The sequence below is a fragment of the Camellia sinensis genome, chromosome 11 (assembly GCF_055761805.1).
Source record: "Camellia sinensis isolate YWXY chromosome 11, ASM5576180v1, whole genome shotgun sequence".
In the NCBI taxonomy this organism is placed as follows: domain Eukaryota; kingdom Viridiplantae; phylum Streptophyta; class Magnoliopsida; order Ericales; family Theaceae; genus Camellia; species Camellia sinensis.
Genome location: NC_138971.1, coordinates 10,947,126 through 10,962,751, shown reverse-complemented (window position 1 = coordinate 10,962,751; position 15,626 = coordinate 10,947,126). Strand labels below are relative to the sequence as shown.

Genomic DNA, 15,626 nt, shown 5'->3' with positions numbered 1-15,626 from the left:
AACCACTCTTCAGCCTTAAACTTACTTCGGCTAAAGAGTACTAAGAGTTGGTTTAATCCAGCCAACCTCTAAGTTGGTTTTTCCAGCCAACTTAGAATAGATTGTTTGGTTATTCCGACCAAACGTCCTGCAGCCTGGATCCTTATCCTAGGCTTAGGAGGGGTGTTGGTTTAATCCAGGCAACCTCTAAATTAGTTTTTCCAGCTAACTTAGAATAGATTGTTTGGTTATTCCGACCAAACGTCCTGCAGCTTGGATCCTTATCCCGGGCTTAGAAGGGGTGTTGGTTTAATCCAGCCAACCTCTAAGTTAGTTTTTCCAGCCAACCTAGAATAAAATGTTTGGTTATTCCGTCCAAACGTCCTGCAGCCTGCATCCTTATCCTAGGCTTAGAAGGGGTGTTGGTTTAATCCAGCCAACCTATAGATTGGTTTTTCCAGCCAACCTTACTTTTGATGTCCCTAACTCACTAATACAATCTTATACAAAAAATAACTATGTTGAAAAGAATTGACTTTGTTTTATTGAGAGAAAGGAAAATTACACATACTCGTAAAAAAAAAAAAAAAAACTAAAAATAAAATAGTTTGAGATTGGCAGTGTTCCATGGTCGTGGAATGGCTTTGTCGTCCTCATCTTCCAGGTGGTATGCCCCTTTGCCAGCTAATCCGACCACTTTGTAAGGTCCTTCCCAATTTGGCCCTAACTTGCCATCTCCTGGTATCAAGGTGTTTCCCATCACTTTGCGCAGTACCCAATCTTCAATCTTGAATTGTCTTGGATGCACCGTTTTGTTGTATTTCCTGGATAACTCTTGTTGGTATGAGGCAATGTGAACCAGTGCTCTTTCTCTTCTTTCTTCCGCAAGGTCGAGCTCCAATGCTATGGTTTCTCCATTCAAGTCTGGATCAAAATTTTCGCTTCGAATTGTGGGGAGGCCAACTTCCAGTGGGATTACTGCTTCCATTCCATAGGCCAGGGAGAATGGTGTTTCTCCTGTTGATCGTCGGGGTGTGGTGCGGTAAGCCCATAAAACACGAGGAAGTTCTTTTGCCCACTTGCCTTTTGCCTTTTCTAACCTTTACTTCAGTCCATCCAAGACAACCTTATTTAATGCTTCTGCTTGGCCATTTGCTTGAGGATATGCTGGTGTAGAATTGTAGAAGTCTATCTTGTATTCTTCACAAAAGCTTCTAAAGATTTTGCCATCAAACTGGGTGTCGTTGTCTGATATGAGGGCTTTAGGTATGCCGAATCTAGTAATGATATTTTGCCAGATGAACTTCTTCACATCTTTTTCCTTGATTGATGTCAATGCTTCTGCTTCCACCCACTTTGTGAAGTAATCTGTTGTTGCGAGAAAGAACTTCCTGTTTCCGGGTGCTATTGGAAGTGGTTCTACGATGTCCAAGCCCCACATTGCAAAGGGCCATGGGCTGGTCAATGGTAAGAGTTCTCTAGCTGGTGGATGTATTTGGTGTGCGAATTTTTGGCATTTCTCGCACTTCTTCACATATTTCTCTGAGTCTGCCTGCATGTATGGCCACCAGTATCCTTGCGAAATGGCCCTGTAAGCTAGCGATCTTCCTCCTTGATGGCTTCCGCACACCCCTTCGTGTATCTCGTACAAGAATGCTTCCACTTTGCTGGGGTGGACACACTTTAGATAGGGTCCTGAGAATGACTTTTTGTATAATGCCAGGGATGGGGAGAGCCAAAATCGTTGGGACTTTGCTCTTATTCTGTTGGCTTCTTTCTTCTCTTTTGGTAAGATACCCTCTTTTAAGAACAGGATGATGGGATCCATCCAAGAGGGGCCTAGCTCTGTGCAACATACCTCTTCTGTTTCGGGGTCTTCAATGCTTGGTCTTGGTAAGTAGTCGATGAGTAACGGATGAGGGATGGATGTATCTGCCATTGAGGCAAAGCTTGCTAGTCCGTCCGCTCTGCTGTTTTCCTCCCTGCCAATTTGTTCTATCCTTACTACTTCGAATTTCTTGATCTCTATTCTGACCAATTCTTGGTACTTGGCCATCCTGTCATCCTTTGCTTCATAGTCGCCGGAAATTTGGTTTACCACTAGCTGCGAGTCGTTGTAGACCATTAGTTCGGTGGCTTTCATGTAGAATGTTGATTTGAGGCCTGCAAGAAGTGCTTCATACTCTGCTTCGTTGTTTGATGCTGGGAAGCCAAGGTTAATTGCCTGCTCCACTACTAGGCCGTCTAGAGAGATGAGGACTATGCCGAGCCCTGCTCCATATCGGTTGGATGCTCCATCCACGAAGAGCTTCCGCATCTCTCCAATGAACAACTTCCAGCAAGTGAAGGGATCAGAAGATGCCTTGGGATCTTCCATGTTGCTGGTGTCTTCTTCAAGGTTTATGCTTGCTATCTGCCCCTTGCTATCTAATTGTTCCAAGCCTTTATTTGTTGGTGAGTCTTGACTTGGTGTAGCATGGTTTGCCTCTTCATTCCTTGTTTCACTTTGATCTGCCTTGGCGTCTGGCTGAGTATCCTCTACTAGGGGTTGTGCTATTCCGGCGTCAACTTCCATCCTTAGTTTGGCTGTTTCAGTCAGGTCGACTGGGCAGATGTGATGACTTCCTGGTGTGAATTCTACGACAAAATCTGCTAATGCTTGAGCTTTTATTGCGGTCCGGGGTTTGAATTTGATGTCGTATTGTCCCAACTCAACTGCCCACTTCAGAATTCGCCCAGAAAAAGTTTGCCCTTTCAAACAAAGCTTTTAATGGAAAGGATGTGAGGACAACTATGGTATGGGCGTGAAAGTAGTGTGACAACTTCCTTGCGGCCATCATCAAGGCCAGAGCCAGTTTCTCCAGTGGCAGGTGCCTTGTTTCAGCTCCCAGTAATGTCTTGCTGACATAGTAGATGGGCAGATGTTGGATCCCTTCTGCTCGAACCAACACTGCGCTAATTGCGTGCTGAGAGACTGCTAGGTACAGGAAGAGTTCTTCTCCAGGTATTGGGGTAACAAGCAGTGGTGGTGAAGACATATATTCCTTCAAGCTTTCCAGAGCTCGGTCGCATTCTTCGTCCCACTCGAACTTGACTTTTAAGGCTTGAAAGAATGGTCATAGTCTGTCTGATGACCGGCTTATGAACCGATTGAGCGTGGCTGCCATGCCGGTGAGATGCTGTACTTGTTTTACTGAGTTTGGTCTCTCCAAATCCTGGATTGCTTTGATCTGGGAGGGGTCTGCTTCTATAACCCGGTTAGTCACAAGGAAGCCCAGGAATTTGCCAGATCCTACTCCGAATGCACACTTAGATGCATTGAAGCGCAACTTGTGCTTCTTCAGGATTTCAAACATCTCTCCTAGGTCCTTGGGATGGTCATTCTCATCCTTGCTTTTGACCACCATGTCGTCGATGTAAGCCTCCATCGTTCTTCCTAACAATGGTTCAAACATCTTGGTGACCATTCGTTGGAATGTTGCCCCTGCGTTTTTCAGGCCAAAGGGCATGACCTTGTAACAGTATAGTCCTCTCGGAGTTGTAAAGGATGTGACCTCCTGGTCTGGTTCATGCATGGCGATTTGGTGGTAGCCTCTGTATGCATCCAGAAAGCTAAGTCGGTTGTGCCCTGCCGTTAGGTCTACCAGTTGATTTATCCGTGGTAGAGGAAAGCTGTCTTTTGGGCACGCCTTGTTGACTGTTTTATAGTCGACGCAGACATGCCATTTGCCATTCTTTTTTGGCACTACGACTGCATTGGAGATCCATCTTGGGTAATGTACTTCTCTAATTGCTCATGCCTCCAGCAGGTTACCTACTTCTTCCGCCACTATCTCGGGATGGTAGAGTGCTGATCTGCGTGTGCATTGGATGACTGGTCTGGCGGATGGGTGGACATTGAGTTGGTGACAGATGAAGTTTAGATAAATGCCTAGCATGTCGTAGGGCGTCCAGGTGAACACTTTGATGTTAGAGGTTAAGAATTCCAAGACCTCTAATCTCTCAGTGCTGGACAACGACGAACCGAGCAAAAAGAACTTATCCGGGTTCTTTTCATCTATTCTTACCTCTACCAAGTCCTCCACTGCTTTCTGATCAGCTGCTTTGCCGACATCTGCGAATAGTTCATTACTCTCAGGTTCTTCCACCGAATGAACGTATCCTTTGGCAGCGCGGCTGCCGTTTACCGTGACAAAGCATTGCTTGGGTATAATCTGATCTCCATAGACCACTTCAATTACACCGGTGTCGTTTGAGAACCGCATTACTTGGTGGTAGGATGACGCCATCGATCGCATAGAATGCAGCCATGTTCTGCCCAAGATGATGTTGTAAGTGGAGGGGACCTTCAATACCCAGAACTCCACTTGTTTCGCCACGCTTTCTGCTTTGACTGGAAGAATTATTTTGCCGACGAGCCATTCTAACATGGAGTTGAACCCAATTAGGGGAGATACGGCAGGCGCCAAGTCTTTGTCTTGTAGCTTTAATTGTTTAAATGTTTCGTAGTACATGATTTCACATGAACTACCCTGGTCAATCAGAGTCCGCTTGATGTCAAAATCCTTGACTTGGAGAGTGACGACCAGGGCATCATTGTGAGGGCAATATATCCATTCTAAGTCTTTATCCGAAAAAAACATGACGTTTGTGGCCTCTGTCTTCCCCTTCTTGATGGCAGGTTGGGCACTTAGCACCTCTCTTAAGTGTTCAGCTTTTTTGATTGATCCCTTGAGCTTACATACACACTCAGGTTCAAAGACTCCATGTATCACATTGATAATGCCTTGAGACGGGGCGTCAATCGGCATCTCGTTGGGGTTATTATGGTCCTGGGGGGCTGGTTGCGTCCCTCATTCAATGTATTTATCCAAGTGTCCTGCTGCCACCAACTCCTCCAGGTGCTGTCTTAATGGCATGCAATTCTCAGTGCGGTGCCCTTTTTCTTTATGGAAGGTGCACCGCGATCTTTCGTCATAGTCCTTCTGCACTTCCCCTAGTTTGGCTGGCCATCTGACGAAAGGCTCATCTCTTATTTCACTTAGAATTCGGTAGATCAGTTTCTTGAATACCGTGGTTATGGCCGTGCGGACCCTCAACCATCTTTTATCTGGGTCCTCTCCGTTGTCTCGCCTGCCACGTCCGTTTCTGTTCTGACGATCTACCGTATTGACCTTTGCTGAGGTCTTCTTTTCTGGTATTATGGTCGTGCCAGACTTTATTTTGGTACGTGCGCCATCTTCTTCTACCCTGATGTGCTGATGCACTCTTTCCATCAAGGCTTCCATGGTGAGGGGTGGTGTCATGGTGATTGAGTCCCTTAGTCTATTCCCGACTGGAAGGCCTCTTTTGTACTGTGCAATGGCGAGATTGGTAGGGCAGTCCCCAATTTGGTTGAATGTCTCCCAGTAGCGACTATTGTAGGACCTTAATGTCTCTTTTTCGCCCATGTCAATGGAGAGTAGCTGGTCGATCTCCACTGGGGTCTTGGTGTTTGTTCTGAACCTTGTGACAAACGCTTCTGTCAATTGTGCCCAGGAGGCTATGCTATCTTCTAGAAGTTTTTCAAACCAAGTCAAGCCTAGATCGCCAAGGCTTGATGGGAAGAGGATGCACATTAGAGCCTCGTTTCGCCGATATACCGCCATGACCTGGCAGAAGTGGCTTAGGTGAATGTAGGGGTCCGTCTTCCCCTCGTACGTAGTGAATTTGGGCTGAAGGAAGCCTATAGGTAGGGGCGCGTTTTCGATTGCCGGAATGAACGACGAGGTTTGCAGCCTTGCTAATGCTTTGTCCGTCGGTTCGTAGGCAGGGCGTGGTAATGGCATTCCAACCTCGACGCTTCCATGCGATCGAGGAGCCAATCGTTGAAGGGCAGAAACTCTACGAGGGTCGCGCGACCTGGTGTCCTCCTTCCATCGTTCCTTTTCTTCCAGCATGATCCATAAATCGGATGATCTTGGCAACTCCGTCTGTTTGGATGATGTTTGGTGCGAGTGTGAGGGTCGGTAGGTACTCCCCTTTGTGTAAGACCTCAATGATCTCGTTCTCTCAGATCTGGAGTAACGAGTTCTGGAGGTTCCAGACTGAGTATTGCCTGTCCTGAGGCTTCTACTCTCTGCTTGTGATGGCGTTGAATGCCTTCCATGGTCTTCTAAGTGGCGAGGGGGCGTCTTGTTTTTGCGCCCCTCTCCTGTTGCCACTCTTTTTCCCTTCATCTGGCGCTTTAAGGCTTCCATGTCGGCCGCCATCTTCCTTATTAATTCGTCTTGCTCCTTCACACGGTCCTCCAGAACTTGAGGATCAATCCTCTGCCTTTGCCTGTCAGGACTTTGAGAATGAGAGTGACGGGGGCTGTGAGTCCGTCTTCCTCTAGTATCTCTTCTGGGGTTATGCCGTTGGGACTCCAAGTCTGCCATGGGAGGGATAGAAGGTAATCCTTCACGCCTTGCGCCCCCATCTGGAGTTTGCCCGTCGATGGTGGACTGTGGCAATTCTTCAATGTGTGCCATTGTTCCTAAAGAGGTAAAGCTTGATCAAGAGGTTTTGTCCTGTCTGATTTTCCCACAGATGGCGCCAATTGTACGGGAAAGAGATAAACCTTCTCGTATAATCCTGTTGATCAAGTCTGCGCTCCTCTGTACGTCGTCGCTTTATCACCTGAAAACACAAACGTGAGCTAGCTGGCGGGTGTGTGCCGGAAACCTCTCCGATGCCTAAGTCAGTAAGCTTGACAAATAGACAAAAGCTCTGTGTATTCAGAAAGCAAAGTTGTGTGTTACCTCTCCAAAGGTGATGTTGTGAGCTTTTATAGGTTCCGTGTGGCACAATCCTAGTAGGACTTCTACTTCTCCATGCAATGTCCTCCTAGGATTCATACCCCTGAAAGATAATGCTTATCCTTCAACACCCCCCTCATTGCTTAAACCAAGTGAGATGGTTTTTACAATGGCCGAACTCCAACATGACCGAAGTAAACATGACTATGCATAGCTGCAGAATAAGCCGTACTAGCTCTTCCTTTTACTGCTCTTACGTCGGCTTCTCATGCACAACCCATGTCGTGGTTAGACCGAACTAACATGTCATGACCGGTGTAACTCCAAGACCGGTCTAACTCCAAAGTACCGTTAGACCGATCTAACTTCGATCTTCTGTCGGACCGGACTAGCTTCAAGGCCTTAGGACCGAACTAACTTCAAATTATCCACACGACCGGAGTAACTTACATGGCCATTTTACTCGGCCCTTTGTACTGCGGCTCATAACGGCCCATTACCCAGCTCGGCCCAATTTTCATATAAATTACCCTCTCAATCACCTATTGTCTTCTTTGTTCCCTTCTCAAGTAATGATGATACGAGGCCGTTGCCGATCCTAAATCGAAGCCATGTATCGGCTTATTTGGGCCTTAGAAGGCCCATGCAACGCTTGGGGAGGCCAAAACCCCCAATACAGTGCTAATTGGACACATTCAGCCCTTTGGAATTGTTCTATGGTACAACAAGACTAGTGTTGTATAAATAAAATAATTATACATAAAATCAGAGACCTCTTGCAAAATTTGAAAAAGAGATAGTTAGTCTTACACTTTTAACATAATTACACTGACCTTCTTTTTAATTAAGCTATCGATTAAAACTAATGCAGATGGTGAAGTGAATGTGTACATTACAGGGTTATTGGCAGGACTGTATGGAAGTCATTGATGGAACACATGTTACTGTGCGGGTTACGGGGCTAGACACTCCATCATATTTTGGTAGGAAATATTGTCACACCCAAATTATCATGGCTGCGTACGATTTTGACATGTGTTTCATCTTCGTATTGCTTGGATGGAAAGGAAGTGTGCACAATAGTCGCATCTTCAATGAGATAATCACAAATGACAATGTCCCTTTTCCACATCCTGAAGAAGGTATCATATTGCATTTTCATTTTTTTTTGGGTACATAATATTTAAAAACAAAAAAAAAATTTATCGCGGTATATAATTTGAATTTCTGGTATTTTTATAGGCAAATATTATCTTGTCAATAGTGTGACCTAGCACCATTCAAAAGCAGCTGTTACCACCAACAACAATTCCACATTATTGAAAGTCGTAGGACAGCAAACAACCCCATGGAATTATTTAACAAAGTTCACAGGTCGTTACAGAGTGTGGTGGAATGCACTTTCAACACATGGAAAAATCGATGGGGGTCTATTCAAAATATGTCTCGGTATGATTTTGCAAATGTGCAAGTTCAGTTGGTTGGTATGTCAATGGCGTTACATAACTATATACGTCACAATACTAGCAATCCAACAACAGTTAACCCCATCTTCAACGAGGAAGAGGCTATGGCAATAGTAAATGGCATACCGAAAATTGCACATGACAAGGATGGTTTAATGGTTGGGATGAGGACCTCCACATGGCATTGGTGCAAGTTCACATACGAGACAAGTTAGTGTACATGCACAATAACGGAATGTTAAGAAACATATAGTCAACCTAATATTTGTATGCTTGTAACATTGTTCAGCCATGGTCGGGATGTATGTGATTATATTATCTTGTACAATATGTATGTGTTTACACGAAAAAATGAAAGTACTATGGTTTACGTGCCTTATTTTGTAAAATTATTAGGTTGGAGAAAGAGAAAATTTGTTATGTACTTGTAATAATTAAGCATGGTAGCACGATGGCAAACCACAACATTATGATTTGATGACTGTGACAGAAAAATTTAAAAATTTTAAAAAATATAATGGGCACATCCTATGTCGAAAATTACAATATTTGGCTGTCAACTCAATTTTGGGTAAAAGGTAACAGTATCATTTGTACCAATTTTCCTTTTAACAAATTGTAAAACAAGTGCAAAGGTGATGTGTCCAAAAATAGATACTAAAAAGGAAATTTATAGGTGTGCTTGGTTTGTGTTTGGAGATAAATTTTTTTTAAATATTTGGGGCGAGAGTAACTGAAATTTTTTTGGTTTGTTTGGTTATATTTTGAAAATAGTTTTGCAGTTTGGGAGTTTGGTATGATTTGATGTAATTGAGAAGACGTGTGTCAGTGAACAAGTGATTGAGAAAAAGAGAGGAGAGAGAAAAAGTAATTGATTGATGTATAGGAGAGAGAAAGTAATCTTGAAAAAAAAATTCAAAAAATTTGAATCAAACAAAATTTTGAAAATTTTCCTCAAAACTTGTATCTTGACATACAATTTTTTACAAGCCCTCCGTTTTTTTTTCTTTTTTTTTTTTAAGAACGATATAATTCTCATTTTTCCTATTATTATAAATAAATAAATAAAGAAAGAAAAATAAAGAAAACGAAAATCATAGGCCGATGTGGCAGCCTTGCAACCCATATGCCCAGGTAAATGAACAGAAAAAGGTACAAGTTATGCCCAAGGGCATTTGGGTAATTTTACATATGGACACCTCAACACAAATTCAAAAAGTTAATCTCAAACCAGACTTTTTATTGTTTGGGAAGATGGGTTGGGGCTAAAATAGCTATATAAGACAAAATAGACTATTTTAGCCCAAGAAGACAAAACATCACATTTAACCCAGAGGTTTTTTAGCCTTAGGCTAAAATAGCTAAAAAGTCAAAAAGCCAATTCATTTCCCAAACGAATTAGTCACAGACTAAAATAGTTAAAAAGTCGACTCACATCCCAAACGAACCCTTAGTAATATTTTTGTTACCGACTAAAATTGGAATAGTTTAAAACTAATTTATACAATAATATATTTGTTAAATAGTCTCAAGATAAATTAATTTATTATTCATGTTTTACAATATATTTATAAGAATAACTAAATACAATTTCTCACATATTCACCCTGTTTGGTTTATAATTTTTCAAAAACAGTTTTATGAGTTTTCAATTCATATTTTTAATTATTTTTTAAAATATTTTAATCATTTTTTTAATTTTTAATTTTTAGATTCACTTAATCTTAATATATTTAAAAAATAAAAAATTCGTACAAAATTTTTTTAAAAATATATTGAATACAAGAAAATATGAAAATGTATTGAATTTTATTTTATTTTATTTTATTTTTTCTATTTAGTGATTTTTTTAAAGAAAATTTGTACAAATATTGTACTTTTTAAATCTATTTAAATTAGATGTATTTAAAAATTAAAAAATTACTTAAAATATTAAAAATAAAAAAATACGAATAAAAAAAATTGAATTGCCTTAAATAGGTGATTAGTCTTGAAAGAGAGAGAAGAATCAAATGGGTCATAAATTCAAAATTAACTTTTTTATAATCTACTCTCAATATTGGAAAGGGTGGACAGATGACAATTCATAGGCTTGGATGTGGATTGATTTTGGAAAAATCGGTCTAGGGTTCCTCTCTCACTTTTCGTAATGGAAAAGATCCACAAAATTATTTTTTGATGTCTAAGGTCCCTAAACATATATTAGAGAAAATTGACTTTGTCTCTCTTCTCTTTCTTTCTTCTCTGCTCACACATCAATGGCTTTGACAGCTCTCTCTCACATTCTTTCCTCTCCTCTCAGCTCTCACCGAACCCACACCAACTTCTCTCTTTCTTTGTGTCGATCGATTTCTGTCTCATCCTCTCCAACCTCTTCTTCCATCTCTAAATCCCTCATTCTCCCAACCCAATCGAAGACCAATCGCACTTGTTTCGTATCTAATTGTTCTGCAGATGGGAAATAAAACTCCATTGAAGAACTTCGCCGTTGCTCACCACCTCGGCCCCGTTCCAGTTGGCCCCCCACAGTTGCTCTGGATCAACCCAATTGAATTTCTCTGGGTTGAAGTGTCTAGAGAAATTTCAAAGACCAAAAACAGAATTTCTCTGGGTTGTTGTTGTTTTTTTTTTTTTTTTTTTTGGTGATGCAGAAAATTTCTCTGGTTTTAAATCCAGAGAAATTCTCTGGTGTCCGTCGTCATCTTGTAAAACACAGGCATGAATCCATTGGGTTGAAGTGTCCAGAGAAATTTCAAAGACCAAAAACAGAATTTCTCTGAGTTGTTGTTGTTGTTTTTTTTTTTTTTTTTTTTTTGGTGATGCAGAAAATTTCTCTGGTTTTAAATCCAGAGAAATTCTCTAGTGTCCGTCGTCATCTTGTAAAACACAGGCATGAATCCATTCACTTGCAACTGAAGTTATCCAAACTTTCTTAGTTAGTTTTGATTAAATGTGCTTCTGAGTTTTGTTATTAAGATGTTATTAGTTTTGCTATCATTAAATTATTATTGTATGCTTGCTTGGCCTACCTGTGATCACCACTACAGTATCGATGATACAAAATCTCATAATTGTTTAGGTTTACCTACAAGCTGCCTCAAATGTTGTGAAAATGGGGAAAGTTGTATTCTTAGACACAGGCAACTCCTTTTCACCTAAACGCATTGCCCAGTTTCTCATATCAGATCTGAGATTCGAGTGGCAGTGGAGATGGTAACAAAAGTAGCAACAATGGTAAAGGATCAAACCCACGGCAGAGAAATTTGAAATTTCTCTGGAGTCCATGAAAGGCTAAGGAAAATTTCTCTAGATCAATTTTCTCTGACTTGAATTTTCTCTGGACCAATTTTCTCTGGATTGATATTGAGGGACCTTAGACATCATGAAAATATTTGATGTCCTTTATACTGTAAAATCATAATATCAGGGACCTTAAAAAAAATACCCCTTGATTTTTTTATTATTTTAATTTTTGATTAAAAAGTTTTATTTGGGATAGATTTTTTTATTTTTGTAAGAGAAAAAATAAAATGATTATAGTTTGAATGTAAAATTTTATTTTATTAATTTTTAGCCTATTTTGGGAGTGTTTGGTAAGTCGGATCTAGGCTATTTTTTAGCTAAAATTTACACACAAAAAAATTAAGTTAAAATAGTTAATAAAATAAAATATCACATCAAATTTATAATTATTTTACTTGTTCTCTCACAAACATCACATTTAATTATAAAAAAAATCAATCTAATTTTTAAATACAATTATTTTAATTTATTAAAATAAACAAATATTAAAATAATTTACTTCTAAAATTTTTTATTTGTTTGTGATTAAAACAATTTTTTAACCCCAAAAATTCTCATAACAAACAGTGCTATGACATTCCGTATTTAAAACTTCCGTTAGACTAACGTATAGTTGCCGTTGTTGCCATTTACGTGAGATGTCAGGCACAACTTTCTGCCTCCACTAATTTCTCGTCCAACCCCGCTAGAGGCTCGGGAGAATTCTCCTCTTCGATTGTTTGTATAAATCCAAGCCCAGAACCCATCTATCATATCTCTCTCATCAATTCTTGTTTCATCAACAAAAGTACTGAAACTAACAAAACCCACAATTCATCTCCTAGCAACTGGGTTCTTCTAAAACCCGACTTTACCTCTCTCTCTCCCTCTCTCTCTCTCTCTCAAGCTCAAGCTCATTGTAATTGTTTTTCTGGGATGGGCGTGTTGGGGTTGTGGGTAATCTTCACTTTCGCTCTTGTGTTCTCTTCACGAGTTCAAGTTTCGAATTCCCAAAACATCACATGCAATTCGAACGATCACCAGGCTTTAGAGGCTTTCTTGATTGGATTAGATTCAGGAACTATCAATGGTTGGGGAACCTCAAATTGCTGTAACTGGTCAGGAATCACCTGCAATTCATCTTCTTCACTCGGTTTCTTCAACGATCCTATCGATTCTGGTAGGGTTGTAAAATTGGAACTCTCGGAGAAGATATTGGCTGGCAAACTCAACGAAACTACTTTCACTGGTTTAGACCAACTCACAACCCTAAACCTCTCTATCAATTTCCTCCGAGGCTCTCTTCCTCCATCTCTGTTTCAATTGCCGAATCTACAAGTCATCGACCTCAGCAGAAACAATTTCTCTGGTTCAATTCCGATGAGTATCAACCTCCCTTTTCTCAAGATCTTCGACATTGCTCATAATTCATTCGAAAGCTCGGTTCCTGTGGGGATTTGTATCAATTCAACTCGAATTCGGATCATTGATTTTTCTGCGAATCACTTCTTTCGTGGAATTCCATCTGGGTTTGGGAATTGCAGCTCGTTAGAACAACTCCGGCTTGGTCAAAATTCTCTCGCCGGAGATATACCGGAGGATATTTTCCGGTTACGGAGATTGAACCAGTTGGGCCTTCGGGATAATCGGTTTTCGGGTGAGCTCAGCAGTGGAATTGGTAATCTCTCTGATCTTGTTGTTTTGGATATATCATTGAATTCGTTTTCAGGGCCTATCCCAGATGTTTTTCATAGATTTGCAAAGTTACAAGAATTTTATGCCGAATCCAATAATTTTTCCGGTGGAATTCCCAATTCTCTGTCGAATTCTAGGACTATTACTTCACTTGTTTTGACAAACAATTCTTTGAATGGTGTAATTGATTTGAATTGTCCTAAAATGACCCATCTGGTTTATCTCAATTTAGAGAGTAATCAGTTCATCGGGCCAGTTCCTGATAATTTCCCACTCTGTCCGCGACTGAAAATAATCGGTCTTTCAAGAAACAACTTTACCGGGCAAATCCCAGAAAGCTTTAGGAATTTTCATGGCCTCTCTATGCTTTCATTATCGGAATCGACCATTTTTAACCTCTCAGCTGCCCTTGATATCTTGCAGCATTGCCAAACCTTGACTACTTTGGATCTTTCCTATGATTTTCATGGTGAACAATTGCCTTCCTTTCCTAGTCTACGGTTTAAAAATTTGAAGGTTTTCACTATTGGATATTGCAGACTCACTGGTGTGTTCCCCCAGTGGTTGAGGGGGTTGACAAATTTACAGTTGTTGGATTTATCGGGGAATCGATTGAATGGAACAATTCCACCATGGTTAGGTAATTTTGAGTTTCTGTTTTACATTACCTTGTCGGACAACAATTTTACCGGAGAGATACCAAAGAACTTGACTAAATTGGAGTGCCTCATCTCCAAGGATGTCTTACCGAAAGACCCGACTCTGCGCTTGCCATTCCAATTTTCATTCCAAGCAGGCGTTAGAATGTTACAGTATAATCAAATTTGGAGTTTGCCACCCACACTTGATCTCAGCAATAACTCTCTCACTGGACCCATCTGGCCCGAGTTTGGGAACCTAAAAAAATTGCATTATTTGGTCCTAAAATGCAACAATTTATCTGGAAAAATTCCTAAGGATTTGTCTGGTATGACCAGCATAGAGATTTTGGATTTATCCCACAATGATCTATCTGGAGGTATACCTCTTTCGTTGGTAAGTCTCAACTTTTTATCCGAGTTCAATGTTGCTTACAATCAACTGTACGGGGCAATCCCTACTGGAGGGCAGTTTGAAACATTTCCAAATTCGAGCTTTGAAGGGAACCAAGGTCTATGGAGTGGTGAACATTTGTCCCGGTATCCGATTAGCAATCAAGTTCCTCAAGTAGTTTCTCCTAGCAAGTCCATGTGGGAAGAGATTATTGTCAGAATGTCATTTGGGATTGGATTTGGGACTGGATTTGGGACAACTTTTGTTGTTATGTTCTTTTTTGTTCTAAACAAATTAACATTTTTCAAAAATTGACCTTTGAGTTGAGTATTAGAGAGATTTCACGTAGAAGTCCCATCAGTGGCGGAGCCACGTGAGATCTACGGGGTCATGTGCCCTTGAATTTTTTATTTTATTTTATTTTTTTTACATATTTATATAAATAAAATTTTAAACAAAAATAATATTTAGAATAAAATATCAAGGGCATTTTTAAATTTATGAAAACAATAGTGATTGTTTTATTGAAAATGAAGTAACTACAATAAATTATATTTTTATGTATGAAAATTTTGTGAAAATTTTTTAATATAAAGGCAATATTCATCATTGTTGATATGCAGATATAATTAATCTCACTATATATATGTAAAAATTACTAGAGTGTTAGTTATATTTGCATATGGAGTTCATCCTTCATATGTTGCTTTACTATTAGTTGGTGATATCATATGACAATAATGACGTGATATCACTATTATATGAAATTTTTACTCAAATTTGGTAAAAATATAATTTATCTTACCATTATATAATTTACTTTACGACTTAAATATATGACTTTTTTACATTGTCCATGATACACTAGTTATATGCATTACTTTCTTTTTTATTTTACTCGAAGTTAATTGTAAAATTTTATGTGAAATACTTTTGTAACAATTTATTTAATTTTTTATACTTAATATTAATTAAAAAATTATTATTATCTTCTTATTGTTGGTTATAAAAAAAATAAAAATAAAACTGTAATTAATAAGTGTCCTTCTTGATTTAATTTCCTGACTCTGCCATTAAGTCCCATGATATACAAAATAAAGAACTATATTCTGGTGAACAAACCATTGATATTATAATTGAAATACTTGAACGATTCGAGATAATTGTGAAAAAATGTGAATTATTTTTGTTTGTCTATGGGATAGGATCATATCTGTTGTCATATTTTCCATGCACAAATGGTTTTCAATTTTGATGGCATTGCTCTGTTTTTAATTCCTATTTGTTTCAATTCTACAGAACCATTACTTGGCTTGTAATGGAATTTCTGGTGACTTGGATTTTGCCAGAGCCTATATAATCACTAAGGATCTTCTAGAGTAAAATTTCTCTA

General features: G+C 39.6%; 1 pseudogene across 1 annotated transcript; it reads left to right on the top strand.

Moving 5' to 3' along the window:
* The first annotated feature begins 12,179 nt into the window (after positions 1-12,179).
* LOC114285407 (phytosulfokine receptor 1 pseudogene) lies at positions 12,180-14,711 on the top strand (annotated as a pseudogene). Its single transcript, XR_014343518.1, has one exon. The product of XR_014343518.1 is annotated as a phytosulfokine receptor 1 pseudogene (transcript).
* Positions 14,712-15,626: the final 915 nt, after the last annotated feature.